Below are 15,770 nucleotides of genomic sequence, written 5' to 3'. Positions count from 1 at the left end.
TTCCCTGAGTGAGACTCTTCTACTCAGTGGAGACTGGGCTCTCCGAGTATGGGGTCTCCCACCTCACGAGGGGCAGCGGTGTTCCGGGCAAGTGAGCTTCAACCAGTACTGGGGCGGGTCAGTGGTGCGTTGTACGACACAGCAAGACTTGGACAAGCCAGGCCTGGAACGGCACAGATCCAAGCCAGCGGCCTGGAAATCACGGGGACCCTGCAGCTACCAAATGTCACAGTCGAATGCTTCGCGAACAGAAATCCTAGAGAAGTCAGCACTTAATAATACAGATTCTCAAAAGTGACTGATTTCTTGCAGGTGGCCGTTGAGACAGAGGACGGGGCCCTTGGTCGGGGCGTGTCATGCACACCCTGCTCCCTTTCGTCCAGCAGGATCATGGCCATGAAGAGCAACCTGCCTCCGTCGACAGTTGACCCCTGCTCTCTGCTGGGGACCCCTTCTAAGGAAGGCCACGGCCAGACACACCAGAAGACCATCTTGCCCGAGAGCCTCCTGCGCTGGCCAGCTTACTCAGCTCCACAGAAATTCCAGCACCCAAGATGTGAGCCCAGAAGCTGACGGAAACTTCTGATCCAGGAAATAACTCACATGTTGGTCCGGCACGGTGGTTCACGCCTGTCGTCCCAGCACTTTGGGAGGCCGAGATGAGAGGATTGCCAGAGCTCAGGGGTTCAAGATCAGCCTGGGCAATTTGGTGAGACTTCGTCTCTACAATAAAAAAAAAATTAGCCGGGTATGGTGGCATACGCCTGTAGTTCCAGCTACTTGGAAGACTGAGGTGGAAGGATCACCTGAGCCCAGCAGGTTGAGACTGCGGTGGCCATGAATGTGCTACTGCACTCCAGCCTGGGCGACGGGGTGAGACTAACTTTAAAAAAAAAAAAAAAAAACCAAAAAACCTCACACTTTTGTTTTACTTTGCTTTATTTTTCAGAGCACAGTGTCACTCTGACCAGTCTTCGGTTTTTAAAAAACAGGTCTTCCTCTGGCCTCTCCCCTGCTTTCATGGCGGCAATATTTTCTCCCATCTTCCATCTTCTAAAAAAGTAAGTGTAATAGTCTAATCAACCTGTACCAACTTTTCTGCAAGAACAGGCAGAAAATGAAAAGATCTATATCAGGCGTGTGATGACTGTTTTGGTGGTGGTGATGATGCATGTCTCCGTCCGGCTCTGTGTTTCATGCGGCCCCTCTGAAAACACAGGGACTCGTTTCTGAGTCCTGGGCTGGGATGTCTCTACCAAGTCTCATTCTGCCGCTGATGCTCTAACATCAAGATATCAACGCAATAAAATGTTTTCAGATTCTTGGTATTAAGTCTGCATTGTCAAACAAAGGTCATGACCCTGAACTTCAGGAATGCAGGCAGACAGCGGTAGGCACACGATGGCTGCATTTTGTAAGTCATAATAGTAACAGTGATGGCTTTCTACCTGGGGCAAGGTCTGGAGGGTGTACACAAACATGGCAAGCCATGTTATTCCTGGAGAGAGAAATAACAAGTGATTTTAGTTTTCTTTTTCTCTTTTCTGCTTATCTATATAAATGTTCTTCCCTGAGTGTAAATAACTCTTGAATTAAGAATACTGCATAAGAAGAGTTGATAAAACTAAGTATAAAACTAGCTGGGTGTGACGGTGCACGCCTGTCATCCCAGCACTTTGGGAGGCTGAAGCAAGAGGATTGCCTGAGCCCAGGGATTTGAGACCAGTCTGGGCAACTTGATGAGACCTCGTCTCTACAACAGATCAAAAAAATTAGCCAGACATGGTGGCATGCGCCTGTAGTCCCAGCTATTTGGAAGGCAGGGATGGGAGGATTGCCTGAGCCCAGCAGGTCAAGGCTGCGGTAGCCGTGAGTGTCTCACTCCAGCCTGGGCGACAGAGTGAGACTCCGACTCAAAGACGAAAAACAAAACACTAAGAATGGAACTAGAATGAGTAACATTCTTTCAGGACAGTAGGGAGACGGCTTCTGAGGAACTGGAACTCTGATGCTCGTCTGCTGTTTCTGGGCTGGGTGTCCCCACATTTCCTGCTGGCTGTGATGAGAGCGCTGCCCGCCTGCTGTCTACCCGGCCCACCCCCGAGCCAGGCCAGCATGTCTGCTTGCCAGACCCCAGGAGAAGCCGACAGCCAGCCCTCTTATTTCCCAGTGAGAAGACAGGCTTGCCATGGGAATCCCAAGGGGCTCCCGCACCAGTCCGACTCCCACCTGACCCTGTCTCCCACCTGCCTCTGGTTCCCTGCTTCTCCTCCATCTGGAACCCTGCGACTCCCCCCAGGACACCCAGGGCTTGGTCTGAGTTAACTTACCAGCTCTGAATTGTGGGAACTGCTCCAGCCGTGTCCCCGCCAACGCCCTCCCCTCTCCCTGGTCTCAGGCTCTCCCAGGAAGACAGGCTCAAGGGCTTCCTCTTTATTAGGTCAACCCGCTTGGTGCCTTCTCCTGTAGTCTCATTTGGGAACAGATGACCTTACATGCGACGGCAGAGAGGGCTCCACCCAGACGCGGCTGGTGGTATGAGGGCAGTGGCCCGGGCTGCACGTCTGGGAGGCATGGGGAGTCTGACCCAGGAGGGACACACCCGTGTCCGGCCGGTGTGCGTGCCTCATCAGGTAAGACCTTTCATGTTCTCCAAGTGTGGTGATTGACGGTACCTCCAAGACACCCAGGGTTGGAGTCTGATGGAGGACCAGACACTCACCTTCTCTAAGCCCTGGCTTCACACGGGGCAACGGGGACACTGCTCCCGCCCTGTCCGCTTCAGAGTGCTACCGTGCTGATTAAATGGTCACTGTGGATGAGGGAGTCCTCCAGGCACTGAAAGACTGTGCATGGGCCAGGCACCACGATAAAAATGAGCGATCGTGAGGCTAGCAGCGTGGCTGTGAAGGTCATGGTGACAGCGACAGCAAGGAACACAAGGAAGACGGACATGGGAGTGCCTGGACATGGCCGCCTGGCTCAGATCCCCAGCAACACGGAGGCAGAGGCATGTGAACTGGCGGCGGCCCTCCCTGGTGTGCTGTGGTGGCTCCCAGGTCTTCACTGGGCTGACAAGCAGGTCCCTTTGTCCGCGGTGCTTGTTCCTGATTGATTTCACGAACTGGCGGGGAAACCTGCGTCCTGGCCTCCTGACACTGGGACAGCACTCCACACCCGTTCAATGGTCTCGTGGGAGCAGAGTGGCCTAGTGGGTCCCCTCGCCCCTCACGGCACGGTCAGAGCTGGAGTCTGACATGCGCCCTGCTGAGCCATGTCCAGGGCCCCACACCTGCGCTGCCAGCATCTCAGATGCAACAGGGTCCCAGCTACTCAGGAGGCTGAGGCGGGAGGATCGCCTGAGCCTGGAGGTTGAGGCTATGATGAGCTGTAATCCTGCCACTGTGCTCCAGCCTGGACAACAGAGGGAGACTCTAAAAAAAATCTTTAAAAAAAGAGTCACTGACGCCGTCTGCCACCCAGGTTGAAGTGCAGTGGAAGGATCATGGCTCACCATAGCCTCAGACTCCTGAGCTCAAGCGATCCTCCCATCTCAGCCTTCAAGTAGCTGGGATTATAGGCATGGACCATCACATCCAGCTAACTTTAAAAATTTTTTTAGAGACAAGATCTCATGGTGTTGCCCAGGCTGGTCTCAAACTCCTTGCCTCAAGCAATCCTCCCGCCTCAGCCTCCCAAAGTGCTGGGATTATAAACAAAAGTCACTGTGCTCAGCTAAAAAAAAAACCCTTATGCCATATTTAGATTGTACTTTTTCTATGTTTAGATGTACAAATACTGACCGGTGTATTGTGACCACAGTTGCCTACGGTCTTTGGAGCCATGACATGCCATGCAGACTTGGGGCCCAGGAGCCATGAGCTACACTGGTTTGCGTGAGCACACTCTGGGACATTCAGGCAGCCACACGGTCACCTGACGGCGCATGTCTCAGAACATATCCCTGTTCTTAAGCAACATGTGACCATAAGGAACTTCTCTTAACCTCTGAGGACGCTGGGTGTGACCACAAAGCAGCCAGACTATGAGAAGGAACTGGCTTGGTGTCCATTTACTGGAGGAAATTTTCTTGGCTGTGATAGTTGGCGATCTTGGCAGCCTGTGGCATCAGTACTTATCAGTGTCATTGCACAGATGGGGAAACCGAGGCCTTCCGCAAGGTCACACAGCCAGAAAGCAGAGAAGCTGGGAGCAGGTCCAGCTTGGTCTAACGTCTTCCAACTTTCCATCACTTCATGGCGAAGGCACTCATCGCTGGGCCTAGGCGGGGTGGGGGGGTCGCCCTCCTGGGGCTGCTTCCCCTCGGGCTCCTCCCAGGGACGGCACTGCATGAGCTGTTGGGAGCTCAGGTCCACGGCTGCATTCAAATCCTCTCAGGTTCCCTTCTGAGAGTTCTGGGCATGGATGCCGTGATGGCCTGGGTGACACATGCTTAAGTCAGTCTGGCCTCCCCAAGGGTGTTTCTTGGTCCTGGTCACCTCCTTGTCTGTCACAAGCAGCAGCTGGTTGACAAGCCGGCCTTCAACGCCCCTGCTCTGACGGCAACCTCTGGACCCACATCGGGGCAGCCTCTCAGTTTACAAAGCCCCCACGCACTGTGTTTTGACAGGTTGAGAAATCAAATCCATTTGTTTTGAGAGCCCATGAAACTCAGCCAGTGCGGGATACTTAGAAAGGCCAGGGTTTTGCTTCTGGTCACAAGGTCAGCGCCGTCATAAAATAACAGCTATAGGAAGTGAAACAAAACGTGTTTTATTGTAGGCCTATAATTCCCCAACATTCTTTAGAAACGTGCTTTCAGGCCGATCGCAGTGGTGGCTCATATGCGTCACCCCAGCACTCTGGAAGATGGAGGCCAGAGGATGGCCTGAGTCCAGGCGTTCGAGATCAGCCTGGGCAACTTGGTGAGATCTCGTCTCTACAATAAATCAAAAAATTAGCCAGGCCTGGTGGTGCACCTGTAGTTCCAACTACTTGGAAGGATCGCCTGAGCCCAGCAGGTCGAGGCTGCGGTGACCGTGAGTGTGCCCCTGCACTCCAGCCTAGGCGACAGAGGGAGACTCTGACTTAAACTAAAAGAAAGAAAAGAAAGGAAGAAAGAGAAAGAAAGAGAGAAAGAAAGAAAGAAAGAAAGAAAGAAAGAAAGAAAGAAAGAAAGAAAGAAAGAAAGAAAGGAAGGACGGGGAGACACCTTATCAACAGGGGTGCCTGAACGGAGCATATTTGTATACCTAACCCTTAACTGTACCCCACAATAGAAAAATAAATAAATAAAATAAATAAATAAGTGCATTAATGAATAAAAAAAGAAAGAAAGAAAGAAAGGTACTTTTCGTTAAAATAAGACAAAACAAAAACACAGCACATGCTGGAAGCTGCCGCCATGACTCTGTTCAAATCCTTGTTCAGTTCCGTTTCACCAACGCCCACCCCTTACCGGGTACCAGGGACACCCGAGGTGTTTGAGTGTGAGCCTCCAGGCGGGGGCTCTGCTGTTTGGCAGTTTTCAGGTTCTCCTTCATCTTGTCCCTAGGGGCGTTCCGTCACCCTGAGGGAAACAGCGTTGGGTTTCAGTGCTCTGGGTGTCGGAGTAACTACCTGGGACCCTTCTCCAACGTGAATGATGGATGCCGATGCCGCAGTGGCAGGCCTTGCAGTCAGAGTCTCCAGAGACAGCTCGTGTGATCCCTTCAGCCTCGTGAAGCCGGCGTGGGAGAAGCTGTCACTTTGTGATTCCCCAGGGAAGGGAGTGCAAGTGCAGACCATTGCTTGAAAACAAATGCTCTTGATATTAGGCGATCCCGAACACACATGATGTCCAGAAGATGGTGCAGAGTCTTTTTGTTTGTTTGTTTTTTGAGTTGGGGTCTCACTTTATCGCTCAGGCTGGAGTGCAGTGACATGATCACAGCCACTGTAGCCTTGACCTCCTGGGCTCAGGTCATCCTTTCACCTCAGCCTTCCAAGTAGCTGGGACTACAGGAACACAGCATCACTCTCAGCTAATTTGTTGTTGTTATTGCTGTTGGGACAAGATCTTGTCATGTAGCCTAGGCTGGTCTTGAATTCTTGGCTTCAAGGGATCCTCCTGCCTTGGCCTCCCCAAGCGCTGGGATTACGGGTGTAGCCACCACACCCGGCCGGATCCTTCCTTTCTTTCCCTCTAAGTCTCCTTTTAGTTCATAGAACCAGGTGTCTCTCTGCTGGGGTCTCTCCCCCAGCTCCAACCCCTCAAATCTCCTCAACCTTTTCTGCCCCACCCTCGAACTCCACACTGGAGAATCCCCAGAAGTCTTCTGTGTTCTAACACGGCTCCACTTTCGTCATGACAGGATGGTGGCAGCCCCGGTCATGCTCGAAAGTCAGAGGGAGCGAGATTAGAGACCAGAGCTGACCCTAGAGCCCTGGAGCAGACCCTGTACACAGAATCCCTTGCTCTGCCTGAGCCGGGAACCAGCTGAACTAACAACGGGGAGCCAGCCTGGGGGTGGGGGGGGCATGTCTCCTCAGGGAGAGGGTGGCCAGCGACTGCCTGGAACGGGATTGGGACACAGGGGACCAGAGTGGGAAGATCGGACATCCTGAGCCAGGCAGGCCTTGTGCCCCCACGCGTGGGCAGGACAGAACGGATGGGAGGGGTGCTGATCCCAGGGGCCAGGTCCCCCCCTCTCCGCCAGGCCCGTCGCCCGCTTTCCCATCGGGTGGGGTGGGTGGAGAGAGTCAGGGGGTGTGGCCCCTCGAGAGTCTCTTCTCGGGAGGAATCATCAGGAGGGCGGAAGACCCAGGGGTGATGTTTAGGAAGAGGCAGCTTTTGAACGCAATCAGGATTCCTGGTCTTTCTCACAAGGCCGGAATGCCCTGTGTGCCTGCGCCTGGCTCCCCCATGGCCCACGTCTGGGCCAGGTCGAGGTCCCTCCCAGCAGTTGTGTGCCCGCTCACTGCACCCCGTCTGGGTCTGGCACTGCCACTTCCCTATTTCGACGGCCCACGAGGGCCTTCTGGGAGTTTTAGCTGCCGCCTCTGCTGCGCTTGTTGAAGTCTGGAGCGGAGCGGCTAGGGACTAACACTGCCTCGGGGTGACGCTGCCGCCCCACAGCTCCTCGTCTCATAGTGACATGTGACTAGCCCAGCAGTCTCAGTGCTTCATTGGGTCTTATGAGAGGCTTCATGTCTGAGAAGAGAAGGGGATGAGGGAGAGAGAAACTCTGTCCTGGCCTGTGAGACGGAGGACAGGCAGATGCCAGAGATCAGGGAGTTTGTTGAGGTGCTGCAGGAGGGGCACCAGCAGGCTCAGATGTCCTCCCACGGTCCCACCTGCAGTCTTTCCTGCTCTGCTGGGCTCCACTGACCTGGGTGAGCACCTGGCTGGCATACCTGACTGTGACTTTCTGAACATACCTGGACTCCCCAGGGTGCCCCGCTCGGCAGAAGCTCCTGGCTGCAGGACCCACAGCTGGAGAGGGACGGGGGGAGGTATCAGGGACCTGTGGTTGTAGCCAGCCGCCGCCTCTCTCCTCTTCCTTCCAGGAGTGCAAGGGGGCTATCTCAGGGAAGGAAGAGAATAGCAGGAAGCAAGCTTCCTGCCGTCTGTGGGATAGACTTACACTACTCTCAAAGACGGCATAAATTGGAGGGAAAGATGGTTGCCAGGAGGGATGGATATATGGATAGATAGAGGGGTGGGTGGATGAATGGATGGGTGGATGAGTGGGTGGGTGGATAGATGGAAGGGTGGGTGGGTTGGTGGATAAGTGGCTGGTTGGGTGGCTTGTTGAATGGATGGATTGGTGGGTGGGTGAATAGACAGATGAATGGACGGGTGGGTGTATGGCTGGAGGGGTGGGTGAATGGATAGATGGATGAGGGAGTGGGAGGAGAGTTGGATGTGTGTGGGGGTTGATGGGTGGATGAATGGGCAAGTGGATAGATGGATATACGGGTGGGTGGGTGGGTGGACAGATGGATGGATGGGTGAGAGGGCGAATAAATGGATGGGTGGACAGATGGATGGATGGGTGAGAGGGCGAATAAATGGATGGGTGGATAGATGGATGGATGGGTGAGAGGGTGGATAGATGGATGGATGGGTGAGAGGGTGGATAGATGGATGGGCGGGTGACGGGTTTATGGATGGATGAACGGGTGGGTGAATAGTTGTGTGGGTGGATGGATGGATGAATGGGTGGGTAACTTGATGGCTGGCTGGCTGGCTGGGTAAATGGATGGATAGATGAGTGAGTGTGTGGACGGATGGACGGACGGACGGATGGCTGACTGAGTGGGTTGGTGGATGAACAGGTAGGTGACCAGATGGATGAGGGGCTACATAGATGAATGGGTGGGTGGGTGTGTAGGCGGGTGGTTAGATAATCGGTTGAGTAGGTTGGTGAATGGGTGGGTAGAAGGATGGATAGGTGGGTGGATGTTTGGGTGAAGAGGTGCGTGGGTGGATGGATTGATGGGCAGGTGGGCTGATGGATGAATGGATATGTGGGTGAAGAGATGGGTGTGAGGTTGGGTGGGTGGATAGATGGATGAGTGGGTGGATAGATGGATGGGTGGGTTGGTTGATAGATGAACATCTGGGTGGGTTAATGGATGAATGGATAGGTGGGTGAATAGGTAGGTGGGTGGATGGATGAGTGGATGGGTGCATGCATGAGTAGATGGATGGGTAGATGAGTGGGCGGATGGGTGGGCGGATGGGTGGGTGAGTGGACAGACCAGTGTAGATGGGTTGGTGCGTGGGTATAGACCAGTGGGTTGATTAATCTCAGGGAGTTTTGCAACGATCTGCCATGTGCTTACAGTAAAGACAATCGGATTGGTTCCTAGAATCCCACTTTTAACACCTAAGATTCGAATGTCAAGGCTGAAAAAGCAGTGAGATTCTGACCCAATGAGAAGGAAGGACATCGGAGAGAATTGTGGGGTCTGGAGTCATGTGCTGCTTGTCAGTGTCTCTGGGCTTCTGTTTCTTCATGTATAAAACGATGATAAGAGCACCTTTCTCAACTATGGCTGCTGTTAGAATTAATTAGAATGCTTTCTGGGAAATACCAGTGACTCGGGGCCTGACAGACAGGAAGCCCTCGGAAATGACAGCTCCGATTCGATGGAAGGAGCCCTTATGATATCGGCACTCTGTCACAGGAACTGGGTGTGCGTTTGTGGGAACTCACAGGGCATGGGCTCTGGGCTTTGTGGGGCGGGCATAAGGGGAGAGTGAGGTCGTGCTGGTGGGTTCTGGGGGTGAGGGGAGGAGGGTGCTCTGGCAAGAGCTGCTTAAAAGGGGGTGGGAAAGGAGGCGGGAGGGGTCTGGCGGGGGCTGGGGAAGGGAAGCCATGCCCACAGAAGAGAGCTGGCCACGTGGCCACGACAGAGCAGGTGCTGGGCAGGCAGGAGCTACCTCGGTGTCTCCTTGGCCACATCCTGGGAATTCTAGGAATCAGCCTTGGCAGGGGTCCTCGGGCCACAGTCGTGCCACTGGCTGGCTGTGGTCTGGCCTCGTCTCCTAAACTCTCTGAGCTTCAGTTTCTCACCTGAATGATCTGCAGACGCAGAAGGCCCGTGTGCACGGACACACTGCATGAGTGCCAGCCCCATCGCTGACGGCGTCTCAGCCCCTGTTTTATTTTTTTATTTTTTATTTTTTTTTGAGTTGGAGTCTCACTCGGTCACCCAGACTGGGAGTGCAGTGGCCTCGCCTGCTGGGCTCCGGCGATCCTTCTGCCTCCGCCTTCCGAGTAGCCGGAATTACAGGCTCGCGCTACCACGCCTGGCTGATTTTTTGATTTATTGTAGAGATGAGGTCTCGCCACCCAGGCGGGTCTCGAACCCGCGGGTTCAGGCCATCCACTCACCTCAGCCTCCCAAAGGCGCGGGATGACAGGCTGAGCCACCGAGCCTGGCTCAGCCCGTTTTAAAAAAGCAGATCATCCCGCTTCCTGCAACCCAGCCTCACCCATGGCCCATGGCCCTCTTGCAGCCCAGCCCCAGCGCTGCTCAGCCCAGCTCGTGCCCTGTCTGCTTTGCTCACGGCTGTCTTGCTCGCCGGCCTCTCTGTCCCCCCGGGCGGAGCCGTTCCCACCAAGTGCCTCCACACTGCCTGTTTCCTCGACCAGGAACCTGTGCCCGGCTCCCATTTGTTTGTTCATGTTGGGGGTCTCCCTCTGTCACCCAGGCAGGAGTGCAGTGGCACGATCACAGCTCACCACAGCCTCAACCTCCTCGGCCCAGGTGATCCTTGCACCTCAGCCTCCTGAGCAGCTGGGACTACAGGCACACGCCACCATGCCCAACTAACTTCTTTTTTTTTTTTGAGTTGGAGTCTCACTCCATTGCCCAGGCTGGAGGGCAGTGGCTGCTCCCGGCCACCGCAGCCTCGACCTGCTGGGCTCCGGCGATCCTTCCACCTCAGCCCTCCCTACAGGCGCATGCTACCACGCCCGGCTAATTTTTCATTTTTATTGTAGAGATGAGGTCTCGCCAAGTTGCCCAGGCGGGTCTCGAACCCGCGGGCTCAGGCAATCCACTCACCTCAGCCTCCCAAAGCGCGGGATTACAGGCTGAGTCACCGAGCCGAGCTCCAACTAACTTTTTAAATTTTTCTGTAGGAATAAGATCTTGTCATATTGCCCAAGCTGGTCTTGAACTCTCGGGCTCAAGCACCCCCTCCTCCTCAGTCTCCAAAAGTGCTGAGAGTACAGGATCGTGCCACCATGCCCAGCTCTTTTTTTTTTTTTATTTTTATTTTTGTAGAGAAGAGGTCTTCCTGTGCTGCCCAGGCTGGTCTCAAACTCCAGGGCTTAAGCCAACCTCCCATCTCGGCCTCCCAAAGTGCTGGGATTACAGGCGTGAGCCACCGCGCCTGGCCTGGCTCGCCGTCTTAATGGAGGTTTTCTCACAGAGCGGGCCTCCCAATTGAAGGTGGGGACTTGCCCTCCAGCTGCGCTCTCACAGCGTGTCCCCCCCCAACTCCTCATCTGTCATCTGCTCACTCATCTGTCGTCTCCGGCCTCCTAACATGCTCCTTCCAGGAGGACCTGGCCAGTCCGGGCACCACCCTCCCGCCGTCTTCCACGGAGCCAGCACCCAGGGGGCGCCACAGGTACTGACAGGCTGTGCTTACCCTTGCCCCAGGCCAAGGGCGTCTCCTTCCTGGGAGGACGCCCACAGGTCGCCCCAGACTCCTGAGCTTGGAGAGTCCTGAGTCACGAGGGGCTCACTCAACTCCTGCGTTCAAGCACCTGGATCCCGAGTCAGAACACAACTGGGCAGGAGCCCACGGACAGGCCCGGCCTGTCTCCTGGACACCCCGGAGCAAAATCTATCCGGCTGAGCGTGGGAAGCAGATAAGGATGGGGCCATGACGTTGAGGGGGACCCGGGGGCAGCCCAGGGGCTCGTGGGCAGGACGCCCAGGGCAGGACGCTCTGCTGGGGCTGGTGGGCGTGTCGTGGCGTGAGGTCCCCGTCCTGGCTGGTGCTGTCTGTGGAGCGGGGGTGGGCCGAGCCACGGTGTCCATGGCTGGCTGTTAAAGGGCCCCACGTGACCACCGCATCTGGCTTGAGCCTCTGAAGGAGCCCACTGCCAGGCAGGGTGTGGAGTCCTGGCCAGAGTCCTTCCCATCCTGCTCGCGCCACCCCAGCCTTTGGCCCTCACTCCTGACACCTCCCCTCCCTCGTGCTGGCTGCTGCCACCCTGGCTTTCTGTCCTTCCTTCCAACTCACTAAGCCATGCCTGCCTCGGGGCCTTTGCACTGGCCATTCCTGCTGCATGTGACTCCTCCCTCAGTCCTTTGCCTGGTCGGTTCCTCGACTCCATTCATGTCCTGGCCTTCATGCGGCCTCTTCAGCAAGGCCTCCCCCGCCACCCTATCTAGAAAGAGCACTCACCCTGCAACCACACTGCAGCACCTCACTTGTCTGTCCTCAATGACACCAGACAGTCTGTTATCCTCTGTGTGATTATCTACTCACTGGCCGTGTCCAATTCCCTTGCTCCTGCCCTTCCCCCACTGGGCTAGTGTAAGTTTCTAGAGCGTGAGGGCCATGTCTGTCCTGCTCAGAACCGCTCTTAACTTAGAATATCAACCACAAGCCTCAACTGGATTTGCAGAATGAGTGAACGAATGAACACATGGCTGAGACAAAGTGCTGGGCAGGATGGAATGCCCTGAATACCAGAGGTGGACGCGCAGGGCAAGGGGTTTTCAGAGTTAGGGCTCCCGGGAGTAACCGCGTGCCACACTAAATGCATATGATTTTCTGTAGAAAATCCGATCTTGATAATTGTCACTTTAAAAATTACATTTATTTTCTCATTGGCTGGATGACAACAGTCAAGATTCTCACTCAAAAATTCTCTCAAAGTGATTGAAAAGAACCTAAAACTATTTTCCGTGAGATGAAATTTGTACAGATACAGAATTCAACAAATTGATTTTTTAAGGCACTGTCTGAATATTTGTGAATTTCAGTTCTTTTGCATTTCTTATTTTTAGAGACAGGGTTTTGCTCTGTCCCCCAGGCTGGAGGGCAGTGGCTTAATGGTGACTCACTGAAGCCTTGAACTCCTACCTTCCTGCTTCAGCCTCCCAATTAGCTGGGACTTCAGTGCCACCACACCTGGCTAGGTTTTTTTGTTTTGTTTTTTTGTTTTTTTTGGTGGAGGTGAGGTCTCGCTGTATTTCCCAGGCTGGACTTGAACTCCTGGACTCAAGCGATCCTCTTGCCTCAGCTTCCCAAAGGGTTGGAATGACAGGCATGAGCCACCATGCCTGGCCTCAACTCTTTTCATATTTGGTGTCAGTTAAGACATATTTTTTTAGACCTAGAACATTATCCTGGGACCCCTGGATTTGTAGGCCCTGGGTCTTGATCCCCAGATGACTGGAAGGGCCTGGAGGGGGAGCGGGGTCGGGGAGGGTCCTGACTGCTGGTCAGGAGGATCTGCAGCTGTGGGGACCTCCAGGGATGCTGCCTCCACCAGGCGATGCTCGGCCAGGACGGGGTCTGTCTGGTTTGGTCTCCGTGGAGCTTCTGCCTCTCACAGGGTCTAGCACATGGTGGGAACTCAGGTGCAAGTTGTTGAGTGGATGGATGGATGGGTGGGTGGCTGGGTAGGTGGAGAGCAGATGAGTGGGTGGGTGGTGGCTGAGTTGAGTGGACAGATGTATGGATGGATGGATGGGTGAGGGGTGGATAGACGGATGGATGGGTGGGTGGGTCAATGGATGATGGAAGGGAGACGAGTGGACGGGTGGGTGGGTGAATGAGAGGGTGGATGGATGGATGGGTGGACACCTTCTAAGTGCCCAGGATATAAAACACCAGCAGCGTAACTTCGGCTCACGTGCGCATGACAGTCACTGCTCAGTATGCGTGGGGCTGAGGGCTTTGGACAGAACTCCTCACTAGGGAGCAGGCGAAAGTCCTAGCCAGCCATACTTTGGACGTGGGTGCGACAGAGTTGACTGCGCATGGTCTTAGGAAGCAGCAGACCACTGGAGGCAGAGGTGGGCGTGGGAGGCTGTGTGGCCCACACCGAGTGCATGAAGGACTGAGACAGCGTTCGGCAAATTGAGTTTTAGGCATTGTCTGAACATTTATGGATTTCAGGACTTTTGTTTTTGTTTCTTTTTAGAGGCAGGGTTTTGCTGTCCAGGGTTTTCCTGGAGCCTGGCCCAGTCACACGTGGCTCCGTGATGCCGCTCTCCGGCTTGACCGGCCGCCTGGTTGCAGCTTAGCCACAGCCCCCCCAGGGGCCTTCTCCCGCTCCGTGAAGCCCCTCCTGACCTTTGGCGAAGGGAGCGCTCTGCCTGCTGCCAGGCGTCCAGGTGAGCTGGGTCTGCAGAACCACCCATGTCGTGGAGAGTGGCCTCCCAGGCGGAGGACGAGAGGCTCGCAGGGTGCTGCCTGCCAACCGGACGTGTCCTCTGACTTCTTTGATCTTGCCCTCCCATTAGCGAGGCGTGGATGGACGGGGCGGGTCCCAGCCAGAGTGGCCAGCCTCATGAAGGGACTCTCACCCACCCCGAAGGGAGACATCTCGGGAGGAGAGACCAACTCGCGAAATATTTGAAGTGCTTCCAGCCCCTCCATGAGAGCGTGGAATCTCTTGGATCTTAGAAACTGCACTCCAGTCTGGGTGACCGAGTGAGACTCCAACTCAAAAAAAAAAAAAAAAAGAAATGGGATTTCTGCCAGGAAAATCCAGCAGAATGGCCCAACGTACAGAAAGCCCGAGTCGGCGAGCTGCCACGCGTAAGATTTGCAAACCACCTCGGCAGGCGGGCTCCCTCCCGGCAAAGCCAAAGCCACTTTAAGCACCCATGTCCTCTGGGCCTGCTCCCTGAGATCCCTCAGCCTCCTCAGGCAAAGCTTGCCTGCCTTCATTTGCATTGCCCTGGGGATGGGTGGGGAGGGGCCCCGGAGTCATGCTTCACACACTGCACCGGCCCAGTCTTGGCCTTCCTGGCAATGCGGAAGGGTCCAGAGTGAGTCAAGCGAATTCATCAGCTTTCCCTCAGAGAATGTGGACACTTGACCCTCGTCCAGAAAACGAGGGCGCCCCCCTCCCAGCAGCAAGAAACGAGGGCGCTGGTCACCAAAAAGAAAATGGAAACATTGCCTGGAATTCCAGTACTTTGGTGGCTGAGGCGGGAGGATCGCTTGAGCCCAGGGGTTCTAAACATAGTGAGAACTCATCTTTACCAAAAAAAGAAAAGAAAAAGAAAACAGCAAAATGGGAAGGAGGTGTTTGAACGTACCTCCCGAGTGTGGGCAGTGGAGCCAGCCGGGCCACCAGGTCACCACTATTCGCCAAACGCCATTCCCCCCGGCCATGTAGACAGGCCCTGAGGCTGAGACACTGCCTCCCAACAGCTGGGTGCTTTCCCAGAGCCTGTCCGTGCCACGCAGGGTAGTTTACCATGAGGATCGGAGGCCCCTGGCAGGACCGAGGCCACGCTGTACCAACTTCCCTGGCTCCTTCCTCCTGCGAGCCTCCTCGGAGGTGCCTCTTGTCTAGAGTCTCTCCTCCAGCCGCCGGGGCCTGCTCACCCCCAAGCCCCTGACTCTCCACCAGAGCTCTGGGGTGGCCTGGGCAGTCATGACTCTTATTGGCGGGAGACTGAGCATAAGCTCAACAAAATGTCAAAGCCTCAAAGCCAGGCGGTGTGTGTGGTGTGTCCTTATGGCCTCAGGGGACTCTGGGCCGCTGTGGCCTGCGCTGGCCGGAAGGAGAGAGAAGGACATTGCTGCTGGGGCTGGTTGTGAGAACGAGGCTGCAGCCGGCCTTGGCCTTATCTGGGCAGGGCCTCCCTGGCTTCTATTAATTGCTGGGTGCTGCGGGGCCTGGCGGATACAGGAAGCAGTTTGCATGGCGACGCAGGGCCGGCTTGCAGCCTCTCGGACCAGTGTTGTTGCAGCGGGTAACTGTGATTAGGGACAGTTCGCCAGGAAGCCCAGGCCTTTGATGACGGAGTCACTTCCTCACACTCTGCTCCAGGCCGTGCGGCACCCCGCAAGCACACATACCCATTGTTGACCGGGTCCCGGGTCCCATGACGGGGTCCCCAGCATTGGCCCCCAGAGTCGTGCCAGAGTCAGAGTCACTGGAGCAACATGGCACCCACTCTTCTGTTCTAGGTGATTATGATGGCGATGGGCCCCCTGGGTCACAAGCTCAACCGTGTGCCACTGCTTCTCAGGCAGAGTGTGCTTTGGGACCTGGGAGGGCAGGCGC

This window comes from Carlito syrichta, unplaced genomic scaffold, assembly GCF_000164805.1.
Source record: "Carlito syrichta isolate Samal-C Ts95f unplaced genomic scaffold, Tarsius_syrichta-2.0.1 Scaffold99398, whole genome shotgun sequence".
Lineage (NCBI taxonomy): Eukaryota > Metazoa > Chordata > Mammalia > Primates > Tarsiidae > Carlito > Carlito syrichta.
This window is presented reverse-complemented; position numbering follows the sequence as displayed.